General features: G+C 41.7%; 2 long non-coding RNA genes across 2 annotated transcripts in view; one reads left to right on the top strand and one right to left on the bottom strand.

Annotated features, from left to right (window-relative positions):
* The window catches only part of LOC141981632 (uncharacterized), a 32115-nt gene extending 16459 nt beyond the window's left edge, over positions 1 to 15656 (bottom strand). Inside the window, exons 1-3 of the long non-coding RNA XR_012637868.1 lie at positions 15522 to 15656; positions 13914 to 13967; positions 8266 to 8387 (exon numbers count right to left, since the gene is read on the bottom strand). This is a non-coding gene — a long non-coding RNA (uncharacterized LOC141981632). The remainder of the gene's footprint in view (positions 1 to 8265; positions 8388 to 13913; positions 13968 to 15521) is intronic.
* The window catches only part of LOC141981631 (uncharacterized), a 497067-nt gene that overhangs the window by 299615 nt on the left and 178216 nt on the right, over positions 1 to 19236 (top strand). The window contains exon 4 of the long non-coding RNA XR_012637867.1: positions 11456 to 11576. This is a non-coding gene — a long non-coding RNA (uncharacterized LOC141981631). The remainder of the gene's footprint in view (positions 1 to 11455; positions 11577 to 19236) is intronic.

Below are 19236 nucleotides of genomic sequence, written 5' to 3'. Positions count from 1 at the left end.
AACAGCCTGAAACCATCAGGGTTCAGTCCATGATTAGATGAACCCTGCAGTTTAATCTGTAGAGATTTTGGAATTGAATTATTTTCTGCAGATTTTCTTGAATGTTAGAGTTGAACAAACATCACCTTCCAGGAGGAGCCTTAACTTGTCTCCCATCAGGGGGCCCCTCCTCTATTTTTTGTGGAATTTAAACTTTTTTCTGCATAACTGTTTGAATAATAACTCTAAACTAGCTAAGCCAATTTTTCTCAAACTTAGAAAAATAGTTTGGAGTTGACTCCAATCATAGGAAATTTCAGCCAAAAAGAATTTGAGAAAGTTCAGAGCTGCTGGAAAAGAGGAGTTAAAATGGAAGTATGACTGTAGGCTTTGCCTGCACTGCAAAACTACCTCAATGTAAAATCCAACAGGAGACAAGGAATGTGACGCTTTTACTTGGATGTACTTAGTTGAGGTCAACCTTATGTGCCCCACCTGGGAATTACCTTGACTAGCTACATAGAGGTAAAAACTGCAGTGCCTTGTCTCCCCTATGGTTTTATATAGAGATGTGGATGTAGAAACACACCACATTTGTAAGGGATAGTCTTAGTCTCAGCTGTAGCAGTCACTACCAACAAGTCTGGTTTGCATGGAGTGCTCAGGAAAAGGGCTTGACTCTCAACCCTGGAAATTGAGATAGGAAACCCCACTTAGTAACCCTGATTTACTTAGCTTGTTTTCATGGAGTTCAGTAACTTTTGGTGAATAGCTTTATTGAGGTTTTCAGGCCACCTTTTAATTATTCAGAAAAGCATTTAAGCACATGCTTCAGTCCCTCCCTGTTCAGCAGAACACTTAAACAACTGCTTAAGAGCTACTGATCGCATGCTACAGTTGATGTGGATTTCAATAGGATTTAAGCATCTGCTGAAGTTCTTTGCTGAATAGGGATGAATTACTGAACTGGGGCCTTATGTGGGAAGTGCCTGTGCACGGTGATCAAAGAAACATTACTCTGACACCCCCAACTCCTGGCTTATTTGCACTGGAAACACTTGAAAGAAAGGTGGGTTACACAACAATGTAAATTACTTTTTCCTATGCCTCCTTTGTGCGTGCTGGAAATAGATTTCCCACACAGTCGTCAATTACTTTTATTCATAGATAGCCTCTAAATGTGTGTGTTCTGTGCCACAAGGCTGACATTCCTAATACCGCAACCTTTTGCGGGACCAATAAGCCACATTGTCTGATTCAGAAATGAGTCTCCATGGAGCTAATCGGCTTTGTTTTTGACTTTGAGCACTTGATGTTTTTTTTTCCTGCAGTGCTATCAGAGCTGTGGGTTGACTTTAACTGAACTATTGATTGACAAACTAGTGTCATGAAGTGGTCTTATAAGCTATACAGTGACAGTAACTAAAATCTCATACCATTTAGGGGGCTTTGTTTCTAGTTAGAAGTAGTTTTAGTAACAGTCTTTGAATATTTAAACAGTAGGTGGGACAGTGCCACTGTAGCGCATCTGGCAAAGACGCTCGTAGGTGATAGGAGAGAGCTCTGCCATCAGCATAATAAAACCACCTCCGTGAGAGGTGGTAGCTATGTCGGTGGGAGTGCCATCCACACCAGTGCTTAGGTGGGTGTAACTTACATCATGCAGGGTCGTGGCTTATTCACACCTCTGAGTGGCATAAGTTATACTGACATAAGTGGTAATGTGTACAAGCCCTTACACTGGCTGTAGCTGCACTCTGGGCTCATAGCTGGAGTCCCCCCCACCCTGGGGCTGACAGCCTATGCTGTCCATGTGCCCCGAGCAGGCGGTGGGGCTCCAGCTGTTGGCCGCAGGGCCAGGGGGCTCCAGCTGTCAGTGCCCCACAGTTAAATCGGTGAAAGCACTCCTGGTGAGGATGCACACCACCAACAGAAGGAGGGTAGCGTGGACATGAACCACCAGAGTAATTACTGAGGTGGCTGTACATAGAGCTAACGTAGTTCGATTTAATGTTGTAGTGTAGACTTCCCCTAAGCTCCCAGGCTTGTCTTTTGAAGGCTTCTTTTGTGGACAAGGACTGATGGATAGATTGTTTTGTGAAAAGCGTTCACCCACAGATGACAGGGTGTGTTTCTTTTATCATTTTCCTGTGTGAGTTCATTTGAGAGTGTAGTGATTGTCGTCTGGTTTCACCCACAAAGTTGTTGTTGGGGCAGTCAGTGCACTGAATGAGGTACACCACATGTTGTGATAGGCATGTGTGGGACCGATGGATCTTGAAAGGTGTATTGTGGGTGGTATTTGTCATTATAGCAGTGGAGATATGTCTGCAGGTTGTGAATCTGTTGTTTTGGCAGGGTCTGGTGTCACTTTGAGTTGGTGTGTCCTGGTCTGTGGGGAGCAAAACACCTTCAAAAGACAAGACTGGAAGCTTAAATTCATAATTCTGCTAGACACCAAAAATCATGGACCCACCAACTCTTTGTCCTACGATTGCCAGAAGTGTTAGAGACTTCTGTTGGTGAGAGACAAGCTTTCGAGCTTACACAGAGCTCTTCTTCAGGTCTGGGAAAGGTACTTCCGGTGTCACAGCTAAATTCAAGGTGGAACAAATTGTTTAGTGTAATTAGTTAACACATTTCAAGGGGTTGTTCAAGGTGAAGTGGCCCATTAACACCCCTTCAGTCATGGGTGGGGAAAGGAATGGATGGGGGGAAGGCAACTGCAGAGCGGTTGTATGTGTGGGTTAAGGATTGTTGTCATAAGACATAAATCCAGTGTCTGTATTCAGTCCATGATTTTTAGTGTCTAGCAAAGTTATGAATTTAAGCTCCCAGGCTTGTCTTTTGAAAGTGTTGTGCAGGTTTCCTTTGAGGATGAGGACTGAGAGGTCAGATATAGCGTGATTGCTTTGTGAAAAGTGTTCACCCACAGGTGATGTGGTGTTTTTGTCTTTTATCATTTTCTTGTGTGAGTTCATTCAAGAGCACAGTGATTATCGGGTTTCATCCACATAGCTGCTGGGGCATTTAGTGCCCTGGATAAGGTACTCCACATGTTGTGATAGGCATGTGTAGGACCCATGGATCCTGAAAGATTCACAAGAAATGTTAATTGCTCACTTTGTTTTGAATGGTTTCTTGCAACATATGTTAACTTCTTGTGCTTACAAATCTGTACCACCTTGTATTTAGCTGTGACACTCTGATTAACTTTCTCCGACCTGAAATAGAGCTATGTGGAGCTCAAAAGCTTCTTTCACCAACAGAAGTTGGACAAATAAAAGTATTATCTTTGTCCACCTTGTCGCTCTCATATCCAGAAACCAACATGGCTACAACTGCAAACAAAAGTAAACCTACTCATACTCCATCATTACCCTTTTAGTCGTTTATTCTTGTGTATTCCTGGGGAGAAGTGTGTGTTATATGTGCATAATAGTTTAAAAATATACTATGCTGTGTTCCAGAGACCCTGTGATATCTTATTCTACTCCTGACCAACAAAGAAAATTCATTCTGCTAAATAAGAGACAACCAGCATGTCAGTGGGTTTTAGAGCACATTTGTAGACAGATATATATTTAAAAACATAAGAGTTGGGGGCTGAGGGACACATTTTTCTCCAAGCACAATAGAGCTTCCATACAGACCAGATGAAGAATTAATAATGAAACTTTTATTCTTGACAGCTTTGTTCACAGTAGGAGGGAAAATTCCTCAAAATCAAAGGTAAGAAAAAAAATTATAGGTTTCCAAGATGACAAGGGAGACCTGGCAGTCAATCAGCAGGATAACTATTCTAGATGACAGAGTGAAAGATGGCTCCAAAGTCACCAGCACGCCTATCTGTATGGAGCCACCTGCCACATGAGTGAAAAATATATTTGGTGCTAGCTATCTGATTCATATAGTTACTATACAACAACAATTCTCCAAGTAGCCCAACACAGAGCGGTTAAATGGTCATCACCTAACTGCCAGCAAACTGCAGCCATTTTTATTTTCCAAGAGCATGGTTATCTAGAAAAATCTTAAAAAGGAAGCTAAAATGTGTGAGGATTGTATAATGCTAACCTACATATACCACAGTAGCACATTAGTGTTTGTATTTAAAGGAATAATTGCATGTGGCACAAAACCCCACTATGTGTTTTGGAACTGATGACTGAGGTGATTGGGTTTTGATTTAAATCCAGCACCAGTTGGGAGTAGATCAAAATTATGCTTGGATGGCTTTTTAGTTATGCACTGCAGGTGAAATGAGTTTTGGTCTCAATGCACTTTCAAGTGGAAGGGCCACAAAAAAGCCACCAACACTATTGGCACTCTTGTTGGCAGTGAGGCTGAAGATTTGAATGACCTGGAGACTAAACTAATCCTCGTTCCTTGAGGTGATCCCTCCAGAGCAATGTTCAGACATGCTGGCAAGAAGGTGTGTGGAAGCTTTTTTGCTTTTGCTATCCAAGTTGTAGCAGATGGTCTTATGATGCAATGTACTGAAAGCCTTAAAGCAAATAGTAGAAAAATATTTCATTTGGTTACTTGTTCATTTTTGAGTTAACTGGAAATGTCATACCATGCCCTTCCTGAATGCTAGTTAAGGCGCTTGAATACAACACATTACGTGCCAGGACTTGACAGTCATTGCATAGTTAACTTTGAGGTGATGGTTGGCCCTAGTAGTTTAATGAAGTTCCATAGTGTAGCTATTACTTGTTGTCACGATACATATATAGGTTTCCCATATGTCTGATCTGACTGTAGATACACCTGGTTTCTAGAGTTAAGCGAGATAAAGCCAATGACTTCATGAAGATACAATGGGCACAGAGTAGATAATTTTTGTTTTCGCTGTTTCCATTGATTTAATGACATTGCTATTGCTAACTGCCATTGCCCCCTCTTCAGAAAGAGTTACTTTTTCATATATTTTTCCATTTGTTAACATAGTATGCTAGCAGTGATTGTAGCTCAATGCTGGTAGTTTTGTCTCAGTAATTTACTCAATGGGCAGTATAGGCCTACAAAGTTCCATATATTCTGTAATACTGTTAAAAAAAAAAACCTGTCTCTTATGCAAAAATATACCACCCCTAACCTCAGGTCTAGTAAATACAAAATGTATCATATGCAAGATACACAGGGCCAAATGGGAGCTGCACATCAACATCCAAGATCAGAAGTTGGCCTGCTGAATAGTGGCCTAAGAAGCAATGAAGTCCCTGTATTGGCTATATACCACATAGTGTACATGTAACACAGAATCATCCATTCATTTGACAGAAAGGATGAACTATTGAGCATTTATATTTTGTAGCAGAACGGGACCTCTTTAATTGTCTTAGAAATGAGGCATCGGCTATGGTCAGCAGTTAGCTCCTGAATGCTTCTCTGTAATTAGAGTGTTTAATACAGGATGATGTAATCAAAAATTCAGTTTCAAAATATAGTGCAGGATTTAGAGAGTAAGGATGTCTTGTAGTTAAAATATTGATGTGGGACTTGATCTGGCTTTGGTTCCTGGCTCTGCCACAGGCTTCTTGTGTGACCCTGGGAAAGTCACTTATTATCTCTGTGCCCCAGTCCCTTAACCTGTAAAATGGAGATACAATTTAAAAGTGTTAAGATTTTTTTTTGGGCAGGTACTGTTTTTCTATGACCTTTGTGCAGGGTCCAGCAAAATGGGCTCCTGAAACTGGTTGGAGCCTCTAGGCCAGCGGTTATCAGCCTGTAGGCCACATGCTGCCCAATTAGTGCTCGCTGTGTGCTAAAGGCTGCGAGCTCCGGGCCCACAATGACAAATAGGTTGCGAACCACTGCTCTAGGCATGACCAGAATACTACTCCTAATACAATATTTATCTTATCACTTCTTAACCTGAGCTTTGCCCGTATAAATATAATTGAGATTTAAAGTGATTTGTGTTTGGGGCGGGGTGGGGATGCTCATAACCCATTTCTTCAGCATCCTGGAAAATCTCCCTTAAATTTGCTAGTGGTTTCCTGTATTATACAGACACAAGTCATAGAGAGGCTAAAACATTGAAATAATGAGCAGATATTGACTTCCTCCAAGGAGTCTGCTTCACTGAGCAAATACATGTCAATGGATCAATGCAGCACTTGCAAGTCTGTGACTCTATGACATGGTAGGACTGCCTTGTGTTGGTGACAACTCATGGCAATCTGTGGATATTAGTCAGAGAGGGAGACCTTTGGGCAAAAATAGGGGCGGGAGGGCAGGAATTTATGAAGCCCGCAGTTTAATTATTTAAAACATAATTGTACAAAAACTTTAACATTTTCATAGATTTTTTTTAAGCATTTAGTACATGGAAGAATTCAGTGTGTAGACTTGCATTTGCTGAATGTATTCTCTTAAATGGAGCAGTCAACGGGGTAAAAAATATTCAATGCAAAAATCTCCTCTAATGCAACATTTTTAGAGTTAACACCACAATAACAGTCAAGAGAAGCAAAAGTTACGTTTCGATAGCAACAATAATGTCACCATATTGCACATAGGGCACTATGCCCTGATTGAGCCAACCACTTAAACACACTTAAGTGCCAGTAAAGTCAAGGGCCAGATCCTTGGATGGTTTAAATTGGCATAGTTCCACTAAAGTCAATGAAGCTGCACTGATTTGCACCAGCATAGAAACTAGCCCAGTGAGTTTTGCTCGTTAAAGACTGCATATTATGGCTCAATGGGATTTGATGATTTTGCAGGATTATTTTTGTGGAGAGCAGTATGTTTGACAAGTAGTTTGGTAACAAATACCACCATGAAATTTGAAACATTTGAGGGTCTACCCTTCTCTCCTATGCATACGTGATTCCTTTTAATACTAACAGGATTTACATGTTTGCATCAGTGGGCACATAGACTCCCCCTCTAATATCTGTATTCTCTTCTGAGAGTGGAATTAGGGTTTTATATCACTTAAATTTAGCTTAAATATTTTTAGAGACATGTATTAAATCATATATCGCATTTTCTTCAACATTCTTAATGAGAACATTAACTCTGCACAAGAATTCCCGATTTTCACACTGGGTTTCATGACCTCATGTGACTCTCTTCCAGTGCACCTGTTAATGATTGCTATATTACACAACCTCGCATGCTTTTCTTCAAAATAAATTGTTCCAGTTGTATGTGCAGACCCATGCAAGAGGCCAGGGTCTTGGTTTTAATGTGTTCTTTTAAAAAAAAAACAAAAAAACCAAAATCAAGCCAGTGGGAGTGGGAAAACTGTGAAAAAGCCACATCATAGAATTCTTTATGATCAGTAACAGGCTGAGCTAACGGCTTTAAGAAATACTAAACTTAAGTTGGGGGTATGAGGTGGAGTTGGGGGTGTGTGTGTAGCCAGTGTGTATGTGTGTAGTATTCCTTTTTATAAACTTGCTAATAACTGAGTGAGACATCGAGGCAGCAAGGAAAGCCTAAAGAATCATTAACATCACTAGTTTGGAGTCTGCAGGAATCTGTACCATTCCAAAAGAATGTGGATCTTGTTGAAACATAATGAGGTCTAAACTTCCTTAGGTTATTTAAAAATCAGGGTCCTGACCACTTGCTGTCAGTAAAGATCCCATGGCACCTTTCATAGAAGTTAGAGGTATTAGCCCATATGTCCCTGGCCAAATTCCAACTGGCTAATTACATTTTTCTGTCTTCCTGAATTCCCCCTGCTGTTTCACTTGGATACAGTATTCTTCATGCTCCCTCTCTTGAACTATTGTGTAGTGTTAATGTGCACTGCCAGAGGTCCCTTTCACTTCATTGCGGGCTGCATTTCAATGGTGAATGAAATGCGTATAATATATATACAGGTATACTACATATGTAAAGGTGATATCCATGTGATAAACTGTGACCTCAGGTGTAAATAAATCTATTGTGCACTTTTGACTTTCTGTCTTTCCTGGGATTTATTTTAACATTTCCCCCCCCGACCTGCCATCAGCTTTAATGAGCAGCCATTCTTTTAAAAAAATCAACCTGACACAGATATTTCCACCAAACTGGTATTTCTCATACAAATAATTATCTCCTCCACTGGGAAAAGATTTGCATGATCTCCCTGGCCTCCCTGGATCCGGGAGACTGGAACGCTGCCCTCGACTTGAAGGATGCATTTTTCCATTTTCCCAGGACACAGCTGGTTCCTGTTTTGTGTTCGGCCAGTGCCATTTCCAATTCATGGCACTGCTCTTTGGTCTCTCGTGAGCCCCGAGAGTGTTCACAAAGTGCCTGGCACCAGTGGCCACTTACCTGAGGTGTCAGGTTGTTCAGCCAGTTGTTGAGGTATGGGTAAATTTGATCAAGGGTCGGTCTTGGCATCAGGTGAGGCAGCACCTTGGGCTGGTTTGCTCCACATGTTGGGATCTAGGTCTCTTGATAAACGAGAAAAAATAAACATTAGTTCTGGTGTAATGCAAAGAGTTCATAGGAGCGGTTCTTGACTCTACTCGGGCCAGAGCCTTCCTCCTCGAAGCCCAATTCCGCGCTATGTCAGACCTAATCTCACATATGCAAACCCACTCTCTCACCACCGCTCACATGTGTTTGAGGCTGTTGGGCCACTTGGTGGCCTGCACTTACATGGTCCAGCATGTACGGCTCCATCTCAGGCCCCTACAGGCATGGTTGGCGTTGGTCTACGTCCCCAGCAGACGCAACATAGACCCAGGTAGTCAAGGTTCCGGGCCACATACTGTCGTCGCTCGTTTGGTGATTGGACCCGCATTGGTGTTGGAGGGAGTCCCCTTCGTGGCCCCAACCCCGTCAGTCACCCTGGTTTCCGATGCTTTGGATCTGGGATGGGAATCCCATCTGGACGACCTCAGCATGCAAGGTTGTTGGTGGAGTCATGATCACTTCTTACACATAAATGTCAAGGAGCTCAAAGTGGTAAGCCTGGCCTGTTAATATTTCCTGCCTCATATAAAAGGGTGGTTCAAGTCCTGATGGCCAATACTGCCACTATGTTCTTTACAAACAAGCAAGCCTGGTCCTCAGCCCTTTGCCAAGAAGCCATCAGGCTCTGGAATTTTCTGTTTTCAGGACGCCATTTATCTCATGGCCGCTCACCTCCCTGGGGCCAGGAACACTCTGGCAGATCACCTCAGCAGGACCGTCTTGTCTCGCCACAAGTGGTTGCTCCATCTTGAGTTAGTCAGCCTCATTTTCCAAAGGTGGGGGGACTCCCCAGGTGGACTTGTTTGCATCCAGGCACAACAGAAAGTGCCATGCTTTCTGTTTGATTCAGGGGGGCTGACAGAGGCACCCTGTTGAACGCTTTCCTGCTCCTGTGGTCAGGAGCTATGGTGTATGCCTTCCCTCCAGTAGTTTTTACTCCAGTGCCATTAATTCAGAGTTCTCATGAAGATCAAGCAGGACAGAGCAAAAGTAATCCTCATAGTGCCAGCTTGACACGTTTGACACCAGTTTGACACGTTGCTGGACCTCTTGGTGGCTGCCCCGTTACAGCTATCGCTCTGGCCAGACCTGTAGTCTCAAAACAATGGCAGACTGTTGCATCCGAACGTGACAGCACTGCTGCATGGTTGAATGCAGATGACTGGCTGTGCTCAGCTGGTGTCCAGGTCCTGCGGGGCAACAGAAAACCCTCTACCAGAGCAACCTACCTGGCCAAATGGAAACAGTTTACATGCTCGACTTCAGATAAAGGCATTCAGTCTGAGAGGCTCTCAATGCCTTTTCATAAGTCGCCGCAGTGGCCAACAGGATGAAAGATCGTCCAGAGGATCTCTTTTTGTATTGCTGCCTGTATCCCCTACTGCTACAACCAGGCCAAGGTGCCCCCTCCAGCAATTGTAACCACCCATTCAACCAGGCCACAAACCTCTTCGGCAGCTTTCCTAGCTCAAGTGCTGATCCAGGATATTACCTAGTTGTCCGTCCACACGTTTACATCGTATTATGCACTCACCCAGCAGGCTCGAGATGATGCTGGCTTTGGTAATGCAGTATTGCAAGCTGTACGACTGTGAACTCCTTCACACAACTCACAGTCAACCTGTGTAACTCATTGTCAGGGGACGTTGTGACGGCCAAAAGTATAACGGGGTTCAAAAGAGAATTAGATAATTTCATGGAGGATAGGTTCATCAATGGCTGTTTGCCAAGATGGGCAGGGATGCAACTCAATGCTCTGAGTGTCCCTAGCTCCTGACTGCCAGAAGCTGGGAGTGGACAACGGGTGATGGATCGCTCAATGATTGCCTGTTCTGTTCATTCCATGTGAAGCCCCGGTATTAGCTACTGTCAGAAGGCAAGATATTGGGCTAAATGGAACATTGGTCTCACCCAGTATGGCCATTCTTATGAGATTGTCACTGCATCATGATTGTTATAAACAGGCCTACTTCTTGGATACACTAAAAAGGGCAGCATCAGTGGTTTAAAGATAGATTAAAAAAGACCCCTCCAGAACGGAACAAGACCATATGTTGGGGATTGTCCTGCTCTGAGCAGGGGGTTGGACTAGATGACCTCTTGAGGTCCCTTCCAACCCTGATATTCTATGATTTCCAGCTTCACAATGGGGGAGTTCAGCATTGGCTTCTACACCTGAATGGGCTTAAGGTGAAGGAGTTTAACTTTGACCTTTTTAGTAAAGCTAGCTGAAACTGTATTGACAAAGCAGTTTTCCAGAGGAAAATGCAGGATTATGTTTATCATAATCTAAATATTTTGTAGGAATGTGTCTATTTCAACTAAATCTTTACAGGAAAAAGTTGAAACAACTTGTTCTGTTCTTGTTTCAATAACATTGAAACGTTTCATTTCAACTTGCTTATTTTGATTCATTTAACTTTGAGTTTCGTGTAATAAAATATTAGTTTAATTGTATTATTACATATAATGTATTTTATATTGTGCTATGTTATGTATTGAAAGAAAACACTTTTGCCTTGTCAAAATGAAATCTCAATGGTTCCAAATTTAATTTTTATTTTTGAATTTTCATTTTGTGGGAAACATTTAAATCTCGGCCTTTTTTTTTTTTTCTGATTCAGAACAAAAACAAATGTCAAAATGTTGGAATTTCCCAGAGAGCTGAATTTCCAGTTTGAGTAGCCTTTAGGTATAGAAACAGCTTTTAAAAGTCATATTTGTAGAAATGTTTATATGTAAACTTCCTCTCCCCCAGAGCCTTGTGTAGTTGGACTCCTAATAATCAAGGTGCCTGGCTTTACAGGTGATGGGATACCAAAATCCTTTATTAAAAATCTCTCTGAAGCATTCCTAAAATAGCTTTTTCTATAACACATGTGGTGTATACAACCTACAAAATAGTGTTGTGTAAAGGTTTTATTGGCACTTGTTTGGTTTGACCTGCTTCACCAGTCTTTAATGAGGAGGTCTTCCCAAACTCAGGTCAATACAATGTTTATAGCATGCCATTATATGTTCTCTCTCTTTCTCCCCTTTCTAGCACACCTCTGCCTAATTAGAGAGAACACTCAGATATTGCTGTGTCGTGACTGCCGTAGAAGCTCTGTTGTGTGAGTTTCTTCCACAGACATGGGAAGGTCCATTTTGGCTCAAGTGAGGAGGTGGGTCCTGATTCCTTATCCTTCTATCAAAGGTCCTGATCCAAAGTGGGTTTTTTTAAGTCAATGGAAAGGCTCCCATTGACTTCCAGTGGGCTTTGAATCGGGCTCAAAAGGAGCCCTCTGCTGTCTATGGCTGATTTGATCTGTGAACTTTAAAATAATGAGAACAAAATTATGCCTTTGAAGTACCAGTCTGTGATTTATTTTTTTTCTTTCAGAGCTATTTTGCATAGCCGCAATCACAGGTCCAAATTCAACTGCCATGTAAATAGGAGCAACATTGAAACAAAATAGAACTGTTCACACTGCAAGGTTGAATTTGACCCAGGGTTTATAAAAAACTTGCAACTCCCCCACAGCAAAGTGATAGGTCTGTGAGAAGGTTGGGAGATGTGTCAGGATTTTTTTTTTCTTCTTCAGCTGAAACATTCTGTGACTTTGGCTCTAATCTACAGGGCGAGATGATGAACATAACACCTGTCAGCAGCTCAGAGCAAATCTGTTGGGAAGTTTTAGTATTTTATTTTAGTATTTACTTTTAGTATTTTTGTTAAAGTAGTTACAACTTTTCTGCCTACTCTCTGGCTGAATCTGTTACAAATAAATTATATAGATCTGTGGTACAAACCACATTTTAGACTGTTCTACTTACCAAAATACTGGGGAGGAAGGAAAGCCAGTGGTGTTTGAACAATGTGTAGTTTAGGCTCATAGCCATAAATCTACCCTGTCTGACTAGTGCTTATGCTTCCTTCTAGCAACAGTCTTCAGACCAAAGAGAACTCTATTAATTAATACTTTGCGTCCCAGCACATGAAGACACAACGTTGGGTTGGCTTCCCCCCGCCATCCCCCGAAACCAACTTGGCAATGCTTGATACACACTGTAATAAGTGGGGGAGGCCTTTGCCTGCTCAACAAAATAATTTTGCTGTATAACCCTATTCCTTTTCCTGCTCCTAACTGCACATTGACGTCCCCTCCCTCAACCCCATATTCCTTGTGAATGTTCACCTAAGTGAATCACCTGCAGTTAGAGGGGCACATATTTTTCCAAGAACTTGTTTTCAGATCTGCTCCCTAGACCTTCTAGTTTTTCAGTCTGGGAATTGTGTTGGTCTCAAGTTCCTCTTATCCCAGCAAGTAAGGAAAACAACTTGTGGGTTATGAAAGTTATGAGATGTCAAGTGAAAGCTGATTAAAGCCAGAAACAAATACAAATACAACCCCCAGCATGAAATTTACAGATGCTTGACCCAGTTCTTGAAAGATAATTAAGATCTAGCCTGAATTGCACCTGACCCTTTCTGAGCTGCTTTGCTGTTGTCATGGCTGCTGTGGAATGTGGTTGCAGTGTCTTTTCCAGTCCCAGTGTTCTGCTTTCACTTAACAGTCCTAGCAGGTGCCTGAGCCAGTGGCATAGCTTGTGCCTTAGAAATTAACGGTGTGCACACACACATTAGAAAGTTATTTAGGTTGCAAAGTCAAGTACTCAACAGTTAGGAAATGTCAGATTTACAGTTGTCCAGGCAACCTTAATTCTACCTCCTTGTGTGTCCATCCCATATACTGAGAGAAGCTGGGGTTCTGGGGGAAAAATAGCATGTGATCATGTAATTAAAGACTGTATCATAATGCAGATGGACAAGGGGGCAGAATCTGGCATTTCCAAACTTCTGAGTGAGCTCTTCTCACAACAGGGAAATATCCTATATGAAAGTCCTTAAAAAAAAAAAACAACCTCTTTATTACAAACAGCTAAAGTCAATGTTAAAACAGTATGATTCTCAGAGCACCTGCCACACTAAAGACAACTGTGTCATCAGCAGATCTGTGCAGGAAAATTTTCCAGGTATGTTTTGCTGTTTAATGCTTGAAAGGAAATGCTTACCACTCAGTACATGTCAAATTCATCTATAATGCAATGTCTGAAAGAGTGTACCTTGGTGTTAGGACAGTAGAGATGTGGGACTGGTTTCCTGCTACAATTATCGAAAGCAAAGCAAATGAATATAATTAATTTTTAATACAGACAAATCAATATCACAACTTATTTTTAGAGGTACAAGTATCTTCAGCAAAGGTACGAGGGAAAAGTTAAAGGGACACTGACAGTTAAGGCATAAATTTGATTTACTTAAGCATCATTATAGTGTGATAGGGAATAGACTTGGGTTTTGTATTTAGTAGCTTAAACTCTCTGTAGAGTCCCAGAGCAGCCAGCAGAGGGAGCAAAGTCATATTAGCAACACATCCTGTGCCAAGAACTGTATTGACATTATTGATAACATTAATAATGCTGATGACAAACAAGGAAGTAAGTATGCACTATGTTACCTTATTCCCCCGTAGAAATTGAAGGAGCAGAGAGAGGAATTAGTGTTTGTCAGTCTGGAAGAAGTAAAGGAGTAGAGTGGTATTTACTTTCAAGCTTGCAAGAGGATAATTAAAAATACAAATAAAAAACCACCAAAAAAGTATGCATGAGTGTTTGAATCTTTTTCTGGTATTTTAACAGTGCTTTGCACTTCCATAGCAACTGTCCTCTGATGATCTCAGATGATCTTTAGCAACTGTCATCTGATGATCTTTATAAACATTAATGAATTAACCCTAACAAAACCCCTGTATGGCAGGTAAATAATTATATTATACATTGGCAAATAGAGGCACATACAGCCTAAGTAACTTTGTCAAAGCCAAGCACTGAGCCAGTGGCAGAGCTAGGATAAGAAATTTGACTTCTAGTTCCCTGCTCTACCTACTAAAAACATTCCCTCTTACAGACGCTGCATACTTACAATGTGTGGCCAGTCGTGCCCGGCATTACTATTTTTAAAGAGAGGCAATTGCTGTAAATTAATATTCCAATAGCACAAAACAATTTGTTGTAAACTTCCAATTCAACATAAACTGACACATCCAGCTTTGAGGCCACAAGCAGCCCACACTGCTATAGTGCCTTTGCACTACACAGGCCAGTGGCCAGTGGATTTATCAGCTGTCTTCAACAGCTCCTGCCCTGCCCCCACAAATCCCAATGCACAGGCCTACTGGGAGCCATATAGGACTTGAGTCTAAGGAGAAAGATGTAGAAACCCTGTTGTGTCAGTCTGTGTCCCATCTATATAAAACTTGCCTTTTCTGGTGTGCATACTTTGTGTGTTAGCTTAAAATTCGCTTTCTGCAAACGTTGGTACAGTGGCACTTGTTCACTCAGATGTTCACAGAAAGCAAACACAAAAAGGGTATGAACAGCCAAATCACATGCACTTTTAAATATAAGTGAATACTAGTTGATTTTTTTATTTTTAATTTTAGCATTTACCCAGCTCTGCTTGCAATGTTGAAAACTAAAAACACTGAACGTTATACATTAAACACTATAAACATTGTTTGGTTACAGGGGGCACAAAAGGCTTGTTCTGGTGTGTGTACGTGAGGGGGGTTTACTAGTATTCTTGTTGGCAAATTGGAAAGGCCTATAAAACTACAGTAACTGGGCATTAGTGGACATCCTGTGTCCTCTCCAGTGCTCTTCTATTTCATGTACAAACCATCTTACATCTCTTTTTCGTCTTGCCCTCTAACATTAAACCCCTTTAAATTGGCTTAAAGCCATGTCCCCAGAGCTGTGTATTGTAACACTTAATAGCGTATTGATGATCCACTTTAAACAAAAAAGAAGTTTTAATTATGGCAACATTATTTTTATTGCTGTTTTAAGTTTCAGTATGGCCTGATTCATATAAGTGTTAGTCATCACCATCCAATCCTGAATATTTTATTGTGTTTGGGGAGGGGGTGTGTGTGAAAAACTTTGAGTTTTCTATTTTCCCCTCTCTCTTCCCTCCCCCCCCCCCCCGCTCCTCTGCATTCACATACATATAATGATAGGCCTCTAAATTGAGGTAGATGTTTCAGATCTGGCTACCATTCACCCACCTCATCATCCCTTGAACAGCTGCAGATTCTTGTCACTGAGCTCTTACACCAAATGCATTAAAGAGTTTAGCAGTACAGTTGGTGTGCTTTTAAAAGACTAGGCACACTCATTCACAATCCAGAAAGTTTGGGGGTGGGGAGAGGGTGGTGAAAAAGGAGGAGGCTGGATTTAACGAGCTGACCACCTGCTCTTGTAATCTCCGTTTGCAAGCTATATGAGCCCATGAATTCAGACATGGCACTTATGGGCTTTGGGCTTATCTCTCAGTCTGCCAGCACAGTCACAAGGAATGTGACCTCAGGAACAGAGATGATATGTCCTGGATACATTGGCAGGGCAAGCTAATAAACATTTTAATATGAATAGCTAATGTTGAGTGGGGTGTGGGTTAGGAAGCATGTAGGATTTCTTCTTCCCTTGGTATTTATTAGGAGTAGGAGATCCTAAATTTCTGATTTGGGGTTCATTGAATCCTAACCTCAAGTGAGAACATTACTGTTATGTCACAAGAGAGACATGGATGCTGTTTCAACATCTGCCTGATTGAGCTCATATTTCTGGGATGGACTGCAAGTAGTGGTGGGATGGGATGGGGTGTGGGGACGGTGCACTGACTGCGCAGGCAAATAGACCCCTAGGGTTGGGCTCCTGCTGCATGGCCTTTTTCAGAGGTATCATCATTTGTGATATGATGATATCTTGGCCTGAGTCTGTCAAATTTGGATCCTCCAGTGTCTTAAGTATGTGGCCCATATTCTGTTCTGTGGCATGATCTGCTCTGTGCAAGATGGGAAGGGGCAGTCAGGGTGCTGATTATGACTTCCTGATATTTGCACTGCTCCACTAAGTTAGAGCAGTCTATCAGCTGCTCATCTTATGCCAGCTGGCTGTGGTTTCTAAGGGGCTGTATGCCAGCTGAGCATTGCTGGAGTGCAAGTACACACTGCCCTGTCCTCAACATGCCCCCAACACCAGAGGATGATAAGTGATTGATGTAGGAGCCATCTAAGTTGCTTTATATCAGCTGTGAGCTCCCCCATGCAGCCCTTCCAAGCTAGCAAGCTTTGCTGTTTCCTTGGTAGGCTCTGTCATTATGGAGGGCCTAAGTCCATTCATTAGCTTCACATGTGCCTGAAGCAAATGTTACATCTAAGGTATTATCACTAGTGGGAAACTTATACTCTTTACATAGATTTGGATCTAGCTGAAGCATGGAACAAAATGCCAACATTCAGAGCAGGACCCCTGTGTCATGCTTTCCTACTATACGTACCTGTGCAGATGATTGCATTTGTTGCACGCCTGGGTTCTCTTGGTCAAGAAATTTTATCCCCTATTATTTCCTTTTTCCTTCTAGAATTCAAACCTAACAAACTGAGCTGGCAACACCACTGTTTTATGAGTAGATGGGGATGGCAGTTGCATGATTTCCTGTGCGTGACCAATCTTTAACTGATTAACCTGATTAAATCTTGAATTTGCATGTTGCTGTGAGTGAACTTGCTGGTTATGAGGGATGAGCCAGCAGCATTCTTAAACCATTACCCTAGCTATCTTCTGTATTTGCACTCTGACCTCCTACTGGGTCATGCCAGGCTCTCTAATGTGCAGTATAGGTATCTTTCACATGCAATTTTCCCACTGTGATTTAAACAATACATTTTAGGTTATCGATAGAAATAAAATAACCAGAAGGAGTTAGAATGAGGATTGGGGGTGGATGGCATGTAGTTAAGCCTGTGGACTGGGACTCAGGAGGTCAGGGTTCATTTCCCAGCCCCACTATGGACTTCTTGTGTGGCCTTAAGCAAGTCACTTAATCTCTCTGTGCCTCAGTTCCCTATTGTAAAATGAGCTAATAATACTTGTCACTTTCACATAAGAAATGGTATCAATGCAACAATTTTAACTTCAAGCTAATCTGTTATGGGGAGCTGGTGTTATAAAAATCTCCAACTTCTAGAGCAAATGAAGCAGGGATCCTACAAACAAAAGTCTCATTCACTACGTAGCCCCAATTTATTCCCGGAACAGTGTCCATCCTGTGCACTGAATAAAGCAGTGGTCCTGTGGGAAAAATAGTATACGATCCTGTCATTAAAGACTGAATTATAATGCATCTGCACACAGGGCGGGCAGGGGATTTAGATGTCGTGGGTTTCCCAAGCAACCTTAAATCTGACATTTCCTAACTTTTGAGTACTTCATTTTACAACTTAAATAATGTTCCTTACCACAGTTTTTATGTAACATATTAGACAGAGAGAGAACACATGCTGCTGTGGTTTGGCATGAAGATTGACATGAGTTTGGTATATTCATTTCACTCATGAGTGGTGAGTCTTTGGGTAAATTATGCAGGTCATCTCAAATGAATGTCAATAAAACCTTTTAAAGCATACTATGCCATCATACCTCTCTTATGTCCCTCACTTGGAGATGTCACTCATTCTACATATCCCATTGGAAACTTGGGAAACTCCCCTTTCCTGTGGTGTATATAGTTCCAATGTATGTTTCTATCCTGAAGGATTGTGAGAAATTTAGACTTTAATTTTGTCAGTGGTGCAAGATGAATAGTCAGGCTGCTTTTGTGGGGAAATTACCATGTGAGGGGGGAAAAAAAGCTTTTCTGGGTGTTGGATTTATTTATTTATTTTTTTGAGTGGAGGTTGTTTGGAACCACTCAGGAGATTGGAATTTTAGAAACCGTTGCATCGGGAGACGGATTAATGAACGAAGTCCAGCAAAGGCAACCAACAGAATTTTATTACATAGATCCATTTTTCTGGTATATGGTCAACATCTATTTTTGTATCACAGGCAAGTATCTAGAGAAGGGTAGTCAAGAGCTCTCATTCTCATTATATGTTACCATTATCCAACCTAAACCCTAAAGCAGCAAAGCACTTAAGTGGTGGGATTCCCTCCAAGACCTTTTCCATTTGGCTTATTGCGAACACCTTGTCCAGTTCTGGGAGAACACTTCATGCAGTTCTCTGGGATCTAAAACACTCTGTCTCTGGATTTCATCACTCCTGTTTCTTTATTGGGCAGATAACTTAGCGTAGCTTTGCTATCAGATGCAAGTGTAGGGGGTAGATATAGGGTGTACCACACAGACAACCTTTTCCTTTATATACATTTACTCATTACATTGAATTTGCTATACATTACATCACACATTTTCGGATTAGCTTAGTCACTTTGCAGGAATCAGTTCCTGTACAGCATGTTCTGTCCGTGTGCTGTTCATGTGGATCATTACAATCCAGGTTTACCTTGTCCCGTAGTCCCTAGCATCAGGGTGTTGCTACTGATCTTAGCTAGTAAAGACATCCTGACTCCAGCGTACTGTTTGTCAAGCCCCTGTTTATGACTTAACCTTCCATTCACCTTCCCAATGAGGCCCACTAAAAATGCAGCATGTTACTTATGTCAAGCCAGGCCTACATTAAGCAGCTTGTGTAAATTGTTTTAGCTCCACTGAAGTAATAGGAGCTATGATAATTTACACCAGCTGAGGATCTTATCCTGCACCACTGAGTTCAATGGGAACTTTACTGTTAACTTCAGTGAGTACAGGGTCAGATCCTTTAGCAATTTCGGTAGGACTTAAAGCACTTAAGCACATGCTTAACTTTGATGAAATCAGGTCCCTAGTTAAGTGGGAGAGGCTGTGTTCATGTCTCTCCTCATTGTCAAACCCAGTCA

This window comes from Natator depressus, chromosome 2 (genome assembly GCF_965152275.1).
Source record: "Natator depressus isolate rNatDep1 chromosome 2, rNatDep2.hap1, whole genome shotgun sequence".
Lineage (NCBI taxonomy): Eukaryota > Metazoa > Chordata > Testudines > Cheloniidae > Natator > Natator depressus.
This window is presented reverse-complemented; position numbering and strand designations above follow the sequence as displayed.